The 20,351-nt window shown below is 46.5% G+C and overlaps 1 protein-coding gene across 4 annotated transcripts in view; it reads right to left on the reverse strand.

The window, feature by feature from the left end:
* The window catches only part of RPS6KA3 (ribosomal protein S6 kinase A3), a 796,620-nt gene that overhangs the window by 554,733 nt on the left and 221,536 nt on the right, over window positions 1-20,351 (reverse strand). The window lies entirely within an intron of this gene.

The following is a 20,351-nucleotide window of genomic DNA, read 5'->3' on the forward strand; positions in this document are numbered from 1 at the left end:
TGTCACTCCTGGGCCGATGCACCCCCTCTGCTCCACCGGGCGTCCGTTTAGATCATCTCTTTTAGGCAATGAGTTGAGCCAGTCACTGGCACAGTCTGGTCGATCAAAGAAAAAGGTTTGTTCCTCATATTCGATGCGTAGTCGAGCCGGAAACAACATTGCATACTTGAGGCCCAAGTCCCGCAATCGCCTCTTTACTCCCTGGAACCCCATCCTTTGTTGCTGGACCTGAGGAGTAAAATCCGGGAAAATGTTGACAGTACTATTGTCGAACTTCAATGGGCCACGACCTCGGGAGGCTTGGAGGATAGTGTCTCTATCCCGAAAATGGAAAAGCCTTGCAATGATAGGCCCCGGGGGGGGGCCCTGGTTTAATCTTCCCACCCGGGAAGCGATAAGCACGTTCAACAGCGAAGAATTTGCTGAGTCCTGTGGGAGCAAGATGGTTGAGGATCATATCCTCCACAAGAAGGTCGACAGTGGTGTCATCGTGATTTTCCGGCACTCCCACCAAGCGTATGTTGTTCCGCCGGGCCTTATTTTCATAATCGTCCAGTCGTCGGGCCATCAAGTCGGTGTTGGGAATTCTTGTTAGGAGTTTGGCGTCATCTCTGAATGAGTCCTGAGGGTGAAGTGAAGGTGAGGCACATCCCTGGATCCTTGGTAGAAAAGGTACTGTTCTGAAGGTTTGGCCAACAGATGCCACAATCCACTGGAACCACTGTCTGCAGACATTAAGCTTGGTAGCTTGCACACCTGGTCAAAATCAAATTAACCAGATGCACTGACACCCGATTTACTCTGCTGCTTTTCAATTAATGGTGTGAGGGGGACTCTCCATGACACTCTTGATGTCTACTCTTCATGAGCACACTTCACTAGTGGGAGGACATTGCAAAAAAATAAATAAAAGTTGTGAAGAACCTGTATACACAGTTTAGTTTGTGAAGGTCACCGTGAGACTATTTCCTTGGCAATGATCGTGATTGGGCAACAGTTTCTTCTGCACCTCCTTCTGGATATTAAGTGACAGGCTCCTCTCGACTACTTTTGTGCTGTTCTTTGGCCTGCACAATAGCAATTTGACGATGTGCATAACTAATCTGTGTTCTCTAAAAATTCAATGAACTGGGTGTACACATTTTCTCCAGTGATGGCTATTTTGGCAACGTTCTCAGTGACAGGAAAAATCCATACTGTTTGTGCATATTTTTGCAGGCCATTCATTCCCTCTTTATAGCGATGAGGGACCAATATAAAAAAAACAAAATAATCTAGAATCTGGCGGTATTTTAGGCTTAGTCAAATCTAATACAAGAATAATAAAATAGCAATGCAACACTATATAGTTACTCAAACAGCATTCTATATCCCATCCAACCAAATCAGATGTGGATTTAGTTCACTGGAAGGAAAGTATCAAAGTCTATTTGGATGCCATAAAAGGTTATGACTTTTACTGAGAAGCAAATAGGCATTTTTGTTGCACTGTCTTGATTCTGAAAGTAGATACATTTGCCATAGAAGTCAGACACTAGGAAGGGTGATGTTATCGATGCCTATGTGTCTTACATTAAAATGCAAGACATTTGTTTTGAATCATGCGAAGGTCACAATGGAAAGGCATAAATTCTACAGGTGACATCTATTACCTGGTGAACCTGTAGACACTTCTGTTAGAGGATGCAGGGCATTCACCTCAATTTGAAAAAACGAGAATTGAGGGTAAAATTATAAGAACAGATGGTAAGAAAGAAACAGAAGCAAAATTCAAGAAACCACGTACACTAACAATTACTCATCGTATGTTATCTAAACCACAAAGAAGTGAATAGGAAGATTAACAGTCTTAATACAAGGAAGTCTAAAAGTTTAGAAGTCGTTACTTCTCTTTGGTAACAATCTTTCTGGTGGATACTCTATCCAACCACAGATTACTCACCTTTAGAATTTTGCCCTGGTGCCAGACTGGATTTTAGAGGTTTTCACAGCAATGCTTCCATGTGTCTCTAGGTGGCGGCATGCAGCTCTGCGTTTAACTTGTTCCACCCCACAACGTGACAGAGAAGAGATGCATATAAGCACCACCTCTGGGAGCAGACATCAGTTTCTAACTAGACCCTTGGATGCAGAGCACGAATAACTGGATGTAGCGGTGTGCCGATCTCCAATTTGTGACTTTTTCAGATGATAAAAAGAAGGCCACTCATCAGAAGTGGAAGGGTGGTGAGGACTGTGGATAGACTGCAGAAAGAGAAAGTGCCACTGAATGCAAGTAATTCATTCTTCCAACATATTCCTCACCTTAGAATAGATACCAAAGAAGTACCTACCAAAGGTGGAAGGAGAGTCTGTGGAGAGGGATGAAACCAAAAAGTCTTGCAGGACAGAATGGATGAAATTCCCATACCGATGGACCTGGCTGTCATGGTTGTAACACTTTGTGAATGTGTGTGCTAACATACACTTCGCAGTCTGATAGACGTCAAGAATAGGTACTCTGCATGCCAAATGCAGTGGCAGCAACCATGCAGTTGTGGAAACAGCCTTCAGTTCTAGCAAGGCTGCTTCTTGGCCTATGCATAGTAGATCTTAAAGCAGATGATATAAATTTCTTTCTGTAAAATCTTTATTTCGGCAAATTGCCATAAAAAAGTACAATACATTACAACAATATTCAAGGATAATAGTTCAGTTCATTAGTGCAGACTCAATAACTAATTAAAATCGTAGCACTAGGATGATACATAATTTCAGTTTGACAAACCATATCACCATGAAAAATCAATATCAATTATTAAGAATCATAATCCTACGCTTAGGCCACATGGCTGCCAAAAATTGATAAACAGCAAATACAATATGCCTAGTTGTATCAATTTTCAGAACTCTGAAGGCATGCATACACTGTACAAAACCCAGATTCTTACATAACGGTACGAGCCAATACTTCCTTGATTTACTGTAAGCTGGACAAAAAAAGAGAACGTGAAGTTCACTTTTGGTGTCACAGCTACACCCAGGGCAGTTCTTGTTAGCAGAGACTAGCCATTTACTAGTAAAGGCTATTAAGGGTAGGGTACCATATCTCCATTGTAGATATAGTTTCCTGGCTACTATAGGATAAATTTCATCCAAGAAATCCTCGAATAGGTAAAAATCTTTAATTGTTAAAAAAGAGTTAGTTAAGGTGCCAGCATGAGAATCAGGCAAAACAGTAGCAAGTTGGTTATCCACGAAAATCCTAGTAAAGGACTTACGCGAGACCTCTCTACAGCTCCTCTCCGCATCATACCATAGAGCAGGCAATCCCACTCTTACAAGTTCCTGCTTTATGAACATGAGCCAGGGATTTTGGCTGAACCAGAGTAGGTTAGTATATCCTTAAGTTCTAGCCTATAATTAAGCAGTTCCGGCGTAGTCCAAATCCTACGCCAGAACCTAAGGGGTTTGAGAGCCAATTCATCCTCAATATGTCTCAGCCCAAGTGGAGCCTTAGCGGAAGTAGCGGGGTGCTTTGTGGAAGTGACAACAACTGTCTAATGAATTTGTTTTCTGTTTTGGCAATTTCAAGCCTGCGAAGATGTCCCCACAGCTCCCCCCCATACAAAATTGTGCTCCTTGCCCGAGTCTTATAAATCTCCATAGGGGGACTAACGGGTTTATAAGTAGATGAATTTGAGAGCTTAAGAATCCCCCCGCTAGCTGGGCCAGTTTCATTTGTGACTATTTGCTGGGGGCCCCAGAGCAAATTTTCATTGATGGTTACGTTACCCCAGATACTCAAAAGTCATCACCCTTTCTAATCTAACTGGGCCGAAGCTGGGATTCGGGCGAGTAGTTTCAGGTGGGTTGAAGATCATGATTTTTGTTTTATCAGCATTTATCTCCAACCCACGCCCTCTACAAAAGTCCTCAAAGCCATTCAATATGCGCTGAATCCCCATGGGGGATTTAGAAAGCAGCAGGGTGTCGTCTGCAAACATGATTGCCGGCAGCGTCTAAATGGGCGATTACCCCGTTGACCGAGGCAAAACAGGGTAGGTGGCAATACGCACCTCTGCCTTACCCCCCTGCCAACAGGGAACCTAGATGACAGTGCCCCATTCTTCCCACATCTGACCCGCGCAGAGTTCTCCTCATGCAGCCTCCTCAAGATGGTTAAGAGCTGGGGCAGGACACCCAGTTGTTCGAGAACAGTCCACAATGTTGCCCGGTCCACTAAATCAGAGAGGTCCACAAACACCACGTAGAGGTTGCCACCCTCTATCTTCACCGTTTTCCAGAATAGTAATATTAGGCGAAAGATTTGGCCCATGGTGGAAGTATTCCTCCTAAAGCCGCCTGATACGGACTAAGAACTTCCGGTTTCTCAATTCAGTCCTGCAGATGATCTAGAATGAGCAGAGCAAAAATCTTTTGCGGAACGTCTACAAGGTTGATCGGCCTGTAGTTGACCGGGAGCAGAGTAGAGCCCTTCTAATATTGGGACAATCTCTGCTCTAAGCCAAGTACAGGGAACCGCCATGCCCCTCAGTACAGCATTAAAAAGTATCTGGAGGTATGGGCCCCAAATCCTTGATTGGTGTCTAAAGAGGTCTCCCGGGAGTTTATCAAGACCCGGGGCTTTTCCCGTCGCAAGTTTCGCTATTGCGTTGAAAACTTCCTCTATAGTAAATTCTAGCTCATCAAACTGAGGGGTGGGGACTGAGGGTACCACAATGCTTCCCGCACCCTGTTCTGCTGCGTATAAAGTCTGAAAGTATCTTCCCAGACTTTAGCATCTATATTTGGTTCAAGAGCCGATCTCAGTACAGAAAAAAAGTCCCTAAGCGGAAGTAGACAAGTGCTAGGACTGATCTCCAGAGCCCAAAAGTGTGCACACATAAGTATATACTAAAGTATATACAAGAGGTCTCAAATGCTCGACCTTAAAAAGGGAGATCTCAACCACCTCCAACTACAGACCGATCAGCGTGATTGATAATTTGCAAAAGATTTTTGCGAGGCAAGTCCAAGATAAACTCTAAGCTTGGATAGATAATGCAATCTTGGACTCCTATAAAGCAAGCGTTTGATCCAAGATAAGTACATGTGACCAGGCCTTCAGGTTCATTTTACTCATGTGGAAGTGCGTGCTGTTAGAGAAACAAAAATTGTATGTAGCACTTGTTGATCTGAGGGCTGCATTTAATCTTGTGCCCCACAAAATGTTATGGAGAGTTGTTAGATTTAGGCTCCAAATAATCTTGTAAACCTGATAGCAAGATTGCACAAAGACAATTATGCTCGGGTACAATGGGGGAAAAATGACGAACTAACAGACAAGTTGGGGTGCATCAGGGGTGCACACTCGCTCCCACTTTGTTTCCCCTGCTCATTAAGTTAGTGGGCAATAGGCTTATGGACTGCAGGAATGATTCTCCCATCTTGAATGGTAAGAAAGTGCTGATTCGGATTTTTGCAGATTATCCAAAATAAATTTCAAAGGGCCCACAAAATGTTGTAGATACATTTTTGGTTTTCTGCAAGTTAAGGGGTTTGAAACTCCATGTTGCAAAAACATTTTTTATGGTCTTTGGGAAGGAGAAGGGAAAAACATGAACGGTCAGGATCTCAGCAGAAACACTTGAGGGGGTAAAAAGCTTTGACTACCTAGGGATAAGGTTAACTGATTCACTTGGATGGGAGCAACAATTACACAAAAGTTACCTTACCCAATGTCATAGGTCAAAGTCAATATTGCGGTTCTTCAGACAGTCACAAATGTGGCCACTGACCCCAGCGGTAGAGGCCTACCTTTCAAAAGCCCAAAGTGGTGCAACGAATGGAGCTGAGATAGGGGGTTACATGAACGCCCATAAATTGATGGTATGTGAAAACCTCTTGGTCAGGTGACTTGTTTCAGTACCTGTTAACACCTCTCTGATTCCAGTATTCCTCAATTTAGGGATGATAAGAACTGGGGATGTGGCCTTGCTTAAACAGTTAATGTACTGGCTCTGCTTGTGGATAATGCCCCAGCTTATTGATTACTGCAATTCACTACGGGAGATCCTGGTGATTAGTGGTGCAAAACAATTACGGTAATTCAAACACATTGCAAATTGGTGTAGACTATTGCAAATGCTAAACTTGTGGGATCATCCAGACGGGGTGAGCAAAGATGAATTACCTAGAATAAAGGCGAAGTACTGTGTGTCCATGGCAGAGCATTATGCAGTGAGAACGATCAATGGTCACTTAACACAGTTCTTAAGCTTTAAGCTCTGCCCTAGGTTTGAATCCAATTTGGATTTGATTTCTCCACCACTCGCCAAAAGTAGGTTTGGTTTACGGCTGGGTAGCTATTTTTTTAAGATTGTTAACAACCAGGTTGTTGACCTAACATCAGAATGTTGTCCTGCATGTGGCGAGCAAATAAAAAGCAAAGAAACACATTTTGTTTTTCTGTACTAAATCTAGGCGTTAGACAATATTGGGTTTCTTATAGAATTCTGAAGAGCGATACGTCTGATCCAGTAGTTTTTGCAGTAAGTAGATTTTTACTTTGCTTCTGGATTAGGTAACAGAAGTTTGTAACCCAGGTTGTTTAGGCCAGCCATGTGCTTGATGTACTAAACCCTGCTATCATAATTGTGGAATTAAAAGGATACTGGGAAAGTGATGTCCAAGAATAAAAGGTGAACTGTGTTTTGTATTTTAGATTGTATTTCTTAATATTTTAACATGTGAACTTTTTAATCAGGTGTTTGATAGTTTTATCGTGCTCATTCCTTGATCTCATGTATATTTATGATGCTAAATACAAGGATTTTATATTTATTTTGCCCATTTTTTAATACTGCATAAATGATGGATTTTGTAGATTTTAATTTCAAATGTATTTTATTGAATATTTCAGCAGGCATATATCGATACATCTCAGCAAGTTGTACAGGCAAGAGGCATAGATAACCGACGGGACAGACAAGCATGTCTTCCCTAGCATGAAGTAACAAAGCAACATAAATATGCCAGAGGAACATTACGACATCGTGAGTGCGAAAGATCTGCATTGCAGTCAAATGACATGAGAAGAACAACAACAACCAAAAACTCCCGCCCCCTACCCCCACCAGTGTGCTCTGAAGTGCCAAGAGGTCCATCAATGTGCCAGTAAGGTTTAGTGTGGCCGTCCGGGAAATAACCGCGGGTCTTCGGTGGCATTAGTAAGACCCGAAAGTATTTGGGGCATGTGATTTCATTGAATTCTTTGGACAGGAGGGTCAGTTAAGGAAGCCACGTTTTCCGAAAGGCATCGGTAGAGTTAGTGAGTGTGGCGTGAATGCGCTCCATCCCAAGGGTAAACCAAAGCTTGTGAAGCCATCCCGTGTGTGTAGGCTTAGTTGTGGATCCCCACAGTGATAATATGTGCTGTGTGGCTGCTTCTATGGCAATGCCCATTTGCTGACCCCGCAGCGACTTTAAGGGGAATGTTGGTACGTTAGGTAGACCCAGCAGATCATATGCAGGAAATCTCGGGATTTCAGTCCCAAAGGTGGAGTCTATATCGTCCAGGACCACCTTCCAAAAGTCTCCGAGCATTCCCAAAGGAGGTGGGTCAGAGTGCCCCTTTCCCCACATCCCCTCCAACAAAGCTGGCTGCGCGCCGGGTTCCCCATGTGTAGTCGGACTGGGGTGAGGTGCCAGTACATAGCCAATTTTACTGCTGTCTCCCTCGCCTTGGTGTTGCGTGTGGTGTGTGGTGTGTGAGGCTCTATAATAGACGTAACCCCATTCTTTGAATGTCAAAGCCCTACCTAATTCAGCCTCCCAACGCTTCTGGCTTGGTGTTTTAGCCGGGGCGTGTGGTGGTGTGAGCATTTTGTAGAGTTCAGAAATGAGGTGTTTATTCGTATCTTTAGTAAGTAGCCATTTTTCGAAGGTCGACATGGGACGACTCACCAATGCAGCGATATCCGGGTCAGTGAACCAGTGTCTAAGTTGAAGGTATTGGAAAAAATGAGGATTCTCTATGCTATACCCCTGTTTAATGTCCACGAAGGGGAGAAATCCCTGCAAGTCAAAAAGGTCGCCTGCGGCACGACATGCTGTGACTCGCCATTGTGGGAATGTGCCTGCGCCATCAGGGTTATCTAATATGGGAGTGAACGGGGAGGGAAAGGTTGTTAACCCGTGTTTGTGTGCCACCCTATCCCATATTTGTAGAGTCGTGCGTGTGATAGGAGACCTCAACATGTACCTCGGCCTATGTTGTCTAGCGAGGAATGGAACCCTCCAAAGTGGCGTCCGTGCCATGGCCCTGTCCTGGAAGAGCCATCTCTTCTCTGACTCGGGTCTGTACCATTCTACTAGGTACCAGAGTTGAGATGCTTGGCAATATCGTATAAGGTTTGGGACACGGAGACCGCCTTCGTCCATGCTCCTATACGCCAGTAATTTGTGGATTCTTGCACGCTTTCCTTCCCAGACAAAGGCAAACAGGGTGTCCTGTAGGGTTTTCAGAATGCCTGCCGGGGGCATAACTGGGATCGTTTGGAACAGATAAAGGATCCGCGGCAGGATCGACATTTTCACCGCCGCTACCCTCCCCAGTATGGAAAGTATCTGTTTGGTCCGTCCGGATCTGGGCGATGAGAGTGTTATAATTAGTTGATACCGTGAGGTCCGTTGAGGGAGTCAGAGTAATCTCCAAGTATGGTACTTGGGTAGCTAGCTGAAGACCGCTCCCCTGACCTACGACAGGGGCCCGCGAGCATGCATTTTTGCCTAATGGCAAAATTAAGGATTTATCAATGTTGATTCGAAACCCTGAGACTGCTCCGAATGAGGCAAGTTCCTCCATAAAGGCGGGTATAGAGTTATTAGGTTAGCCCAGGGCGGCTATGACGTCGTCCGCATATAGACTGATAGTATGGGGTTCGTGCCCTAAGTCGACACCCTTAATCCTTGGATTGTCCCGGACCTTCTGCGCTAACGGCTCTATATACATGGCAAAAAGAAGGGGGGAGAGAGGACACCCCTGTCTGGTACCGCGCTGGATTTCGAATGGTTGTGAGTGCAAACCTCCCAGGCGGACCTTAGCCTGCGGGTGATGGTAACAGCTCGCTATGCGGGAGCAGAAGCAGTCGCTTAGGCCAAAGCGACGTAGAACTTGTTGTAAGTAATTCCAGTTCACGCGATCAAACGCTTTTTCTGCGTCGATAGCGAGCAGCGCAGAGTCCGAGGCTTGAAAATGCGACTTATCAATAAGGTGAATACCCTCTTAGTATTATCGCTACATTGTCGGTTGGGTACAAAGCCTGACTGATCGGGCTCCAAATTTCCAGGAAGGCACGGGACAAGACGCGCGGCAAGAATGCCTGTAAAGAGCTTTAAGTCAAGATTCAAGATTCAACAGTGAAATAGGGCGGAATGCAGAGCAGTGCGTGGGTTTCTTACCGGGTTTTGGCAGCACCACCACCTCTGCGGCCAACATGTCCGGAGGTATGGCGCCTACTCCCTTAAAGGAATTAAAAAGGCGGGCGAGCACTGGTCGCCAGTTGCCGACTAAAGAGTTTGTAAATTCCCGCCGAGAAGACATCTGGCCCCGAGGACTTGAGCAGGCGCAATCGGGATATGGCCGCCAGGACCTCATCTTGGCGAATAGGGGGCGTCTAAAGCCTCCGCAGTGGTCTTGGAGATCGCGGTGAGAGCCGTTGTGGCCAGATAGGCCTCGATGTCCTCCGAAGAGGTCACCTCTTCCCCATATAGTGAAGCATAGTAGGAGCGAAACGCCTCGGCTACCTGGGTGTCGTCAGTGAGCACCGCCCCGCCGCCCACGAGGCTATTGATCTTAGCCCGTTGGGTCTTGGCCTTTAGAGCGCTGGCCAGTAAGCGGCCTGTTCTATTACCCCCGACATAGTAAGTATGTCGAAGACGGAGAGCCGCGAATTCTGCCCTATCTGTATCTAGACTGGCTAATTGGGCCCAAGCCGCTTTCAACTGTTTCCACACGCATGGGGCGCAGGTGCGGCTGTGAACCCGCTCTAGTTCCGCGACGCGTGCCGTGAGGTCGTCCCGTTTACTTTTGCGGTCCTTGGCCTCTGCCGCCGCTATGGCTAGGAGTTCACCTCGTGTAACCGATTTCAGGGCTCCCCAGAGGGCTGTCACGGAAATGTCGGGCGGTCGTTGGTGGCCAAGTAGCTAGTGATGCACTCACTGATTTGTTTAGTGACATCAGGCCGTTGCAACAAGGTTTCGTGGAGGCGCCACGGGCCTCGGGGACGGCGGGCCGCTCGAAGTGTGAGGGAGAGCTCCACTGCATCATGGTCAGAGATGGCCGCCGGTACTATGGTGACCTCCTCAAGATTCTTGAGAAGATCCGAGGAACCTATGAAGTGGTCGAGCCTGGCATAGGTGTGATGCACATGAGTAGAATGTGAATTGCGAGGTGTTTGGGTGTTGGGCTCTCCAGAGGTCTATTAAGTCCCTATCTTTAAGCCATTCATGGCCACTGGGTGAAAAAGCACCTGTCCCTCCATAGCAGTGCCCCGATCGGTCAGCGTGTGTGTCCATAACAATATTGAGATCTCCGCCTAGGAGTAGAGGTGCATGTGGGGTCTGAAGTACTTCCGAGATAGGGCCTTTCAGGAAGGCCTCCTGTCCTGTGTTTGGGGCACAGAGGGAGCCAATCGTAAGGGTTGTATCACCTAATTGAAATGTATGCACCAGGAGGCGACCCTTGATCCCCCCCACCATATTTCCCACCCTCCCCTGGAAACTTCTAGATATTAAAATTGCAACCCCCGCGGTTTTCATTGGGAGGGAGGAGAAGAATTGTTTTTGGGAAGGCTTCGGGTGCGCATCCTATGCCAATCTTTCTGCAGGAGGTGAGTTTCTTGTAGTAGGCAGATATCTGCTCCAGAGTTCTCCAAGTAGGAGATAACAGCCCTTCTCTTAATCGGGTTATTCAGCCCTTTCACGTTAAGTGTTACTATCTTAAGAGTAGTGTCCGTCATGGTGCAGAGGGTATGTAGCGCAGCGCAGAGTGGATTTCCGTCATGTTACAGAACCATGTGGTAGCAGGTATTAGGCCGTGTCTTCCCTGGTAGCCTTGTAGGTCCATTCCCGGACCCTGTATGTAGATGGGTGACAAACCTCGGAATCGGCACAGCAGTGACGTAACCCCCCACCCAATGATAAATCTAGTCTGGCACAGGTCCCCACCCTCGAACCACCTAGTCCAACAAGCCCCCCCAAAGCAACCAAGAACCACCATTGTTTGCATCTTTGCATATCTGAGCTAAAGTCATTGTGAGCGGAGGCTCTGCAGCTACCCCCCCAACTCAACCCCCCCTTCCCAGCCCCAACACCCTAGAACTACATAGTCCCAATCCCGTTGTGTCACACAGGATCGTGGTAGAGAATGTTGAAGGGGTCATCTCCGACGGCGGTCTCTCCGTCCTCCCCGCCCGACCCACCCGCCGCAAATGCAGTGTGTGTGCAATATGGAATCTCCTGTGGAAGTGTCTATTGCCCTGGGGGAGAGGTTTCTTTGGCTACTTCCGCCACCGCGGTTTCACGCTCTCGGGAGATGACAGAGGCATCTGGTTTAAGGCGGTGAGGTGAGGATCGCTTGTAATTTACAGTCTGCCAGTCCCCTCTGGATGGCCCTTGCGAGTTCCTAAACACTGGTTCAGTTTCGACTTGGTCCAGACCCAGGAGTGTACAAGTGTCTTTGAGTGACCGCAGCTGATGCAGCCATCCATTCCACTTAAATATAATCCGAAATGGGTGCCCCCATGAGTAGGGGATCTCTTTCTGCCTTAGGAAATCCGTCACTTGTTTGAATTCCTTTCTCTTCCGGAGAGTGATAGATGAGAGATCCTGGTACAGGGCGATGGGATGACCCTGAAACAGAAGAGGCTGGGCTCGCCGAGCTTCTCTGAGAATCCGCTCTTTTAACGGAAAATCTGGAAGGAACGCCAGGATGTCCGGTGGCGGAGCTTTACGAGGCATCCCCACCCTGTGCGCCCTATCAATGCGAATGGTGAAGTCCACCGATTCTCCCAGAACGCTTCTGAAGAGGGCCTGCAGGTATGCGGTGACATCAGACCCCTCTTGTTTCTGAGGGATCCCCCGGACCCGTATGTTTCGACGGGAACGGTTTTCAAGGTCCTCTGCGTGGGCCTGGAGGTCCAATTGTTGGTCAGTGAGTCGCAGGACCTCTTGTTGGAGCTGTTAAATTTCGTTACTTCTAGTTTGGTCCGCCTCCTCGACACAACCACTCGGTCACCCAGGTCCTCCACGTCGCGTCAAAGCTTTGCAGTTGCTTTTCGTAGGGCAGCCTGTTCTATAAGCAACATGTCCAAAAAGTGTCTCCTGTACGCGGGCAGCGCAGAGTAACCCCACCCGCAAACCTTGTCGGTCTCCGGAAAGACACACTAGCTTGGAGTTGTCTTCCATAACCTAACGTTAGATTTAGCATAGAGAGTTCTTATACATGAGGCAGTCGTCAAACACCTGTCATGGAACAAGTGGGATAAGTGCCCCATTTTTATAATTTCTTTAGTGGGTAGCTTTTCCTCACCCTCTCCACTTTAGCCTCCCTCGATAGGTCCCAGTGTATTCTCTTTAATTTATACTTCTTCTTCCCGTTTCTCCCCATCGTTATTGCCCGTTCCCTCTGGAATAAAAGGCTTTTCTCTGCATGGTGCTTAGGAACCATAGCACCACCTGTAATTTCACTTTTTATTATTAGATCTCCTCTATGCGTATGTTTTTAGTAGCAGTTGGGCTCAGACTTCACCCGCAACGTCTTGTCTTAATGATTTGAAGTCTTCCCTAAGCGAGTTAAACAATGTTTCCAGGAAGGATCTGGTGATGGGCACTTGGTTGTCCGTCTCTGTCGGCGGTGGCTTCCCGGTCCCTGGTGATGGCGGATCCTTGTTAAGCTTGGGCTGCGACTTAGCCAGTAATTCAGGGAGCGTCTGGGACCCCCTCTTCCCCCTCTGTGCCGCCATAGTGTGGGTAGCTCAGAGTACCGGTCAGTGTAGGTTCCCGGGACTCTTGATAGACGTAGGTGGATGGCGACGCAGCTGATTTGAGTGGGAAGCCCACCAGCGCAGCTCAAGTCACCCGGGGCCAAGACATATGCGGCAATCCGTGCACCAACCAGTCCGGAAGGCAGTGAGATAGGCCTGTTCCAGGCGGTCAGCTGTCCCCCATCGGGTTATTGCGTAGGTCAGTGTGACGGGTCAGTGGAGTGCGACCCCCCCGCACCCGCAAAACGTGCCCGGATCAGCAGCAGCAGCCCCTGCAGTGTAATTTCAGCTTCCCCAGCCAGCCCTCCGCCGGGGTCTCGATTGTGCCCCCTGAGCCTTCCCTCGTGCCTACCTCTGCTCTCCTCACCTGGGTGCTTGCAGTGTGCTTTGGGATTGTGGCCCACCAGGCCTCTCCAGCGTTGGCTCCACTTATGGTGCTGCGGCCGTTCTAGACCGCTTGGGGCTTCCAGAAGCTGCTGGGAGTCCACGTCATGTAGGCAGTTATGGAGTGGACCCCCCCTCGTGTGCCCAGATTGCTCCGATCTGCTGTAGAGCGCAGGCAGTCAGATATATAGGCCGAAGCCGGGACCTCAATTTTCGCGATCACCGGCCGGTTCTCTCCTGGTCACCGGCCGGGTCGCGAGGGCGGCAGAGTGTCTCCTTTCTCTCCCACGGGCGTAGTCTGCTGGAGGTGCAGAGTAGGTCGCCTCCGTCGCCAGGGATCGCACAGCCCGCTCCCCGCAGCTCTGCCTAGCCTGCGTTGCCAGGAGTCTGCACCATCCCGGCAGGTCCAGAGCAGGGACCTCGATTTTAGCGACCGCCGGCCGGGTCCCCCTGTGCACCAACCGGGTTGTCAGGGCGGCGATGTGGCACTTCCGAGGCCCACAGCTCCAGCAGCAACGGCGGGGGCCACTGACTACGCCGCTCCACCCCCGGCACCGCAGTCGATCGAGGATCCCAGGGCAGTGACTCGGATCTTTAGTGCGGGCGCAGCTGCGCACCTCCGGGTGCCAAACCCCCGTTCAGCTCCTCGATGATGGCACTCTGGCACCAATTTCACTCTGGTATACCTCAAAAGTGTGGCACGCATCTCAGTGTAGGGCCCCCGGTTCCTAGGGGAAGATTCAAGCGAAAATTACGGCGTTTCGGCGGGATCGGGCAGGGAGCTCCGGAGACCTGCGTCCGATCACGCCGCCATCTTGGACACCCCCCCGATTTTGTAGATTTTGAAGGTTCTTCAAACATGTGCATTGACCACAGTCATCACTTTGGTGGACAGCCAACTGGATGGTAAGGCTGAAGGGAACCACAGCAAACAAAGTGCTCCTGACCAACCTTAGACCTCCGGTAACCTCTGTAGGACTGCAAAACAAGTACATGAAAGTATGAGTCTTGCAGATCCAAGGCTACCGTCCTGTTGCATGGGTACAGATCAGACAGAACTTAAGCTAGGGTGAGCATTTTTAACTTGTCCTTCCCATAGGGTGTTTAGAGGGCAAAGGTATAGAATAGGACTAATGCTTCCAGCATTTTTCAGTACAAGGAAATAGGAGTAACATCCTGTCCCTAGTTCTAGTCCAGAACCCTCTATGCCCCTTGGGACAGTAGCGCTCCACCTCTTGAAAACCTTCTTTGAAAACCGCTCTGATGTGGGCAGAAGTTGCAGCGGGTCTGAAAGGAAAAGAAAGGCATAGCCCAGGTGGATGATCTGATACTAGATTCCCACACTTCTAGAAAATGTTTGATCCTGCCTCCCACAGGGTAGTCGTGCACTGCTAAAGAAAAAATTGAAGTGGTATAGGGGCTGAATCTGCAGAGGAGTGGGTACTGAGAAGAGCTGTGCCTCTGGTGACCAGCATGATGTCTCCTTGATCAGAGTACCCAGCCATGATAGGACTGGGGTAGCGCCGGTACAGCCTGGCATGGTCTAGAAGCCAACCCTCTGAAGTAGCATCAGAAGGATTCAAACTGATGAGTAAACTGTGGCAAGAGGGGAAAGTCAGAAGGAATGAGCTGTGGCTCTCCTTTCATTAATGCGTTCAAGGGCTGAATCAGCCTTATTGCCATAAAAAGCAGGATCCATAACAAGCCATATCCATAAGGATGCATAAACATCTCCAGTAAAGCCTGTGGATTGCATCCACTCCTGACCATGGAGCACCAGACTAGCGTCACCAGCTTGCCCCAAGTGATCAGTAGTATCCAAACCAGCCCTAATCACATTTATCTGCATTCTGGCTATCTTGAATGGAGAGAGCCAAAAAGGCTGGCTAAAGAGATAATTAGTCTCCCTGATTGCTTTAATCAGTCAGTAATCACTTTAATCAATTTGGATAATGCAAACCATAAACGTACATAAAAACAAATACAACTGAACTGCCAGATCAATAATACAGATAGTTCATCAAAACATCTCAAGTATTAGAAAGGAACACCCCAGCAAAAAATATAATGAAGCATAAAAACAAACAATAGGCTTAGCTAACAATTGAAAATACAATAGGGCTGGTCTTGTGCAAAATTCAACGGCAATAAAAGAGTAATTAAGTTAAAACGCAACCTAAATAATTGGGGAAAATTAAAAACAATGTGCAAACTATCCAAAATGGTTACAGGATCATGTCAGTCAGGTACAAATCTTTATTATTAGAAGATTTAACCTAAATATAATGTGAAAGGGAGATTTTGGAATACTCACACAGCCCCTTTATCCTGAGCTTTAGAAAAAAAGAAGCTAGTTTAACCCACAAGAAATCCATTTTAGAAGTACAATCTGGGTAACAAAAGAGTTCGGGTCCATCCATGTCACACAGTACCTTTAATGTAGTTCAACTAGGGTAGGCAATGCCCGTATTCTAGACCCAATCTCGTAAAATCCTTCTGTTAAAAGCAAGCTCCATTTTCAACCACACTGAAAGCCACAATAATAAAGAGCCAATTTGAATATAGCCTAGAATAAAACCTACATCCAGTTACTCATGGGTACTCTCCGAAGGTACACTTTGGAGGAGCCTCAAAATCCTTCTCAGGAACGTATTTTCAGCCACCTGAATAGGATTGCAGACCTTTATCCCCAAATCGAACAGCCAAAACTCACTGTCGAAACACATTTAGCATTATAAAGGTCAATAATTGATGTATTATCGCAGCAACCAGGCGGCCTGGAGAATGCATTAATACTGGAGGCTACTCGATTAAAAAAGTGTACATGGGCATTGATCAAAAAGTGCCAATTCAATATGGTATCTAATAAGCACAGGCTCACTGAATTTATCGGTTCTGCCTAGGTGGTGTCAGTTTATCAAATAGCTTTTAGTTTTAGATTTCATTGGGACGAAAACCATTGTATGATTTACAAAAATTGTTTTCCAGGCCCAAGCTATCCATAAGTACGATACATCAGTCTAGCAGATTCTGAAGGCTAGTCGCTGTGCGTGCTAGGACAGTATTGTCTGTGTATCACAAGGCTGGCACAAATCTGTCACCAACCTTAGGAACATCCTTGCACTGCACTACTAGAAAGACCTCTAACTGGAAAATATATAGGATACAAAACAACAGTGCTAATATGCAGCGCTGACAAACTTTTCTGGTGAAGTGCGAAGTGCACTCCCCATTGGGCCAAATCATACAGAGGCCTCAAGCCCCTAGCGCAAATCGTGCATGAGATTGACAAGTGCATTATCCACTCCCAAGAATTCCAACAAAGCCCAGAGCTTCGGTCTATTAATCTTGTCAAAGGCTGTGCTGAAATCCACGAAGGCAAGATGAATAGTTATTTTTTTTTTAACTGTAGTGTACTTATTACTCGAATATCGGTTCAGGTTCTGTTCAATTGTCGTCAGGCCTGTTCTAAAGCCATAGTGAATATCTGAAAAAATATTACACTCACTCCTCTGCCCACGCGGTTAGCAAATTCAGCAGGACACAGCCAATAATGTTTATTCCGCATCTACTGAAGACATTTATTTATTTATTTATTTTTTTGAATTTTATAGAGCGCACAGCTACCTCCGATTGAGGTGTCCCGGCGCTGAAGACCTTATCTCTGAAGAGTCAGGGGAGTGTGAGAGACATGGGCCTGTAGCAAGCTAGATCAGCTTTGTTCCCATTTAAAAATATTGGATCACCGATTTTAGACAAGATAAAGGAATTTGACAGCGAGCTGCCCAATGTATATGTTAAAATAGGGGCACAGAGGGCCACGCAAAACGTATAAAGATTCCCAGGAACCCCATCCCGGCCTGGAGCTTTCCCGGATGGAAAAGTCATCACAAGCTTCTCTTACTTCCTCTCGGTTGCCTTAATCTTTCTTTTAATAGAAATTATTTTGGTGACTGCCATAAAAGCAGATAAGTTGAAACAATAAAATAATTTGATTAAAATCATGACATTCAATAGTTGGAAGGGAACAGAAGAATAAGAACTAGCAGCATACGAGGTAGACATCACACCAATTTGAAGTATAAAGACAGTTCATTTCAGTCATAGTGTTGTACTGTAACATGCACTGGAAATCCATATTCAGAAGAATCATACAATATATAAAATCAAGGAAAATGCAAAATACAGCATACAGAGACACAAATCCTGGGCACTAGGCACTAAGTAGTAACAGAGCGATCCTTTTTGGTCTGTGTCTCCACATATATGTAAGAAAGTGAGAATAAGCAAAAATTATTGGTTTACGGGTGTCTGCCTCAAGTATCCTAGTTGCAATTTTATAGTCCCCAATTCTTAAATTGTGGCACAGTGGCATAATCCACTTCCTCCTATATGCATTGCATAATGTTGCACACAGAAATACAGGACATGATCTACAGTTTCCTTAGCCTCAAGGCAAAAAGGACAGCTCTGGTCTGGTTCAGCATCATGATGGGGACTTTGCCACTTCGGAGGAAATGATCGAAGCGGCTAGGTCCTAACGCAGAACTGGATATAGAGAGATCTGAAAGCCAGGGGCTCGATTGTATCCATGGACTTTCCAGACAATAGGTGGCTAAGTTCTAGAAAAGCTGAGGTCAGGGTAACCTACCCCCAACCCCCAGTCCTGTGGGATCTACCATCTGCAGGTCTCCAATACAATTCCTTAAGATAGAACTTCGAAACACAGCACAGGTCTATGTATTATTCTAAGGGCAAGAGGTCGAATGCCAAGATCTAATCAGAGTGGCACTAGTGGAGCGCGGGCAGGAATGTTGGTGAGGAGTTGGAGAAAATATTTTGCGTCAAATCCATGTCATTGACATCATTATGCCCCCAAAGTTCTCCACCACATAGAGCCCCGCCCCTCTCACCAAGCTTGTCAGTTGTAGATTTGCAATGTGGGTGTGATTAGACAAAAGCTAGATCCCTTCAAGGCACTCAGGATACAACCTGCATAATGTTCTGATCAACGTTTCCGCTTTTGAATCTGGGGTGAGCACCTAAAATGCTAATTGAGGGTGAACCCTAGGAATTCAAAGGTATGAGCCCTCTCCAGTGGAGAGCCATTAAGAATTGGGTGCGATCTAGCCATCTGGTAGGGATTAAATACCATATACTTTGTTTTGTTAAGGTTGATCTCCAGCCCACTCTTGCCTTAATCACTTTCAACTTCCTGTTTAGAGGGGTCATGGCAACTGTATTAAAATTCACTCGACTGGTGGAAGCCTGGACCTTCAAACCTTAAGGGGTAGGGTGCTATATAAACAAATTCAGGTTGCCAAGCTCCAGGCGGTAGCATATAGTCACCCATGTGTTGACCAGCAGGCAAGAACAAGGCTTAGACAAAATGCTCATAGGGGAGCATCTGAATGGAACTAAGGACTTCGATTAGGCTGGCCCACAGTGAAAAACTGAGTAATGACATTTGTCATGCCTTCAACAGAAGGCAGTTGTAGGTCCAGGTGCATCAGGACCAGGTTTGGAAACTGCTTCTCAGTCTGGGATCAGGAGTGAGACCAATTGGGTCTTTGACGGAGCCATGACTTCTTTTGAGACAGAGTGGCAGGATGGGGTTGAGTCCCACTTCAACTCTATTTGCTGCTTCTTTGACTTGGACTTCAACTGACCCGACAACTGAGTCAACAAGACCTCTAGCGGGAGTGACCACAGAGTTGGAATAGGTCTGATCCCCTGACTTGGAGCACAACTTACGCAAGGTCAATGACAACTTTCGATGTTTGACAATATATAGCTTTACTTCCCAGCCCCTGCTTGCCTTCGGGGGCATGAGGGTACATTCTTTAAAACTTGGAATTGTGCCCCAGGCCTAAACACCAAATGCACATCTCATGTGGGTCGATTACAATCTGTTTCCAACAACCACAGCACTGTTTTAACCCTATAGTCTTTGGTGGGGACATCATTCCCTTGCACAAAGGAATTCAATTTAGAGAAAAAGTACAAAGATTAAAAAAGACAGTGGAGCTCCAGATCTACATTTGAAGGAGTATAAATAAAGAGATGACACTGTGTAGTGTAAGTGCAAGAAGGACTATTTTGCCAAGGTTTGTAGGAGCCTGTCCTGAGTTAGCCTGCCAGTGCAACAGTCTTTCAAGACAAGGATTTAAGAGTATGATTCGAGAGAATAAAGTGTGGCGTTGTGCAATTAATCTGTAACTTTTGATGCAAGTAAGGATGAGGAGGTGTACATGCATATTGGCGTTAATGTTGCAAAAGACACCCTATTGTCATTCTGGTGTTGCAGTATTTAAGGTAAGAATTATGGCTGAATCGGAGTGCAAATCACAATAATTGGAGTAAATTAATAGATAATTTTCAATGAGGGATTCTCAAGGTAGACTAATGTTCGGCCTCTAGAAAATGGGTGAAAGCCCAAGCGTGTGTTGGGAAAGTTCAAAACGATTCTGTACCTCAAAAGAAATCCTACCACAGGCTAAATCTGGATCCCGACAACCATGAGACGGGGATATTTCACATTTGTTGCTGACAAAAGAATGTGCAAAAGTGTGCTCTATTGATGTGCCCGAGTGGAAATAAAGATTACCTGGTGTGTTTAACAATAAATTGGAAAAACGTATGTTCCCCCCACAAGATACAGCTTAAAATGATGTGCAGCCTATTTTTTAAGTGTACAGTGTCCCACTGTCATTGCATGCAGAGTTTAAGACGAACGCTAACAATCTGTGCAAGCAAAATATCATTAATCCATAGAGCGTTGCAAGTGGCGGTCTTTAGTTAAGCCAACAGATGTTTAATGAGGTGTGTTGATCTTTGTGGTTTGAATAACAATTGGGTGGGTGAATAAATCTCCCCTTCCTATCATCACGAAGATGTGAACTCTGTTGGAAGATGCAACGGTTTAAACCACTTTGGGTA

The sequence above is a fragment of the Lissotriton vulgaris genome, chromosome 8 (assembly GCF_964263255.1).
Source record: "Lissotriton vulgaris chromosome 8, aLisVul1.2, whole genome shotgun sequence".
In the NCBI taxonomy this organism is placed as follows: domain Eukaryota; kingdom Metazoa; phylum Chordata; class Amphibia; order Caudata; family Salamandridae; genus Lissotriton; species Lissotriton vulgaris.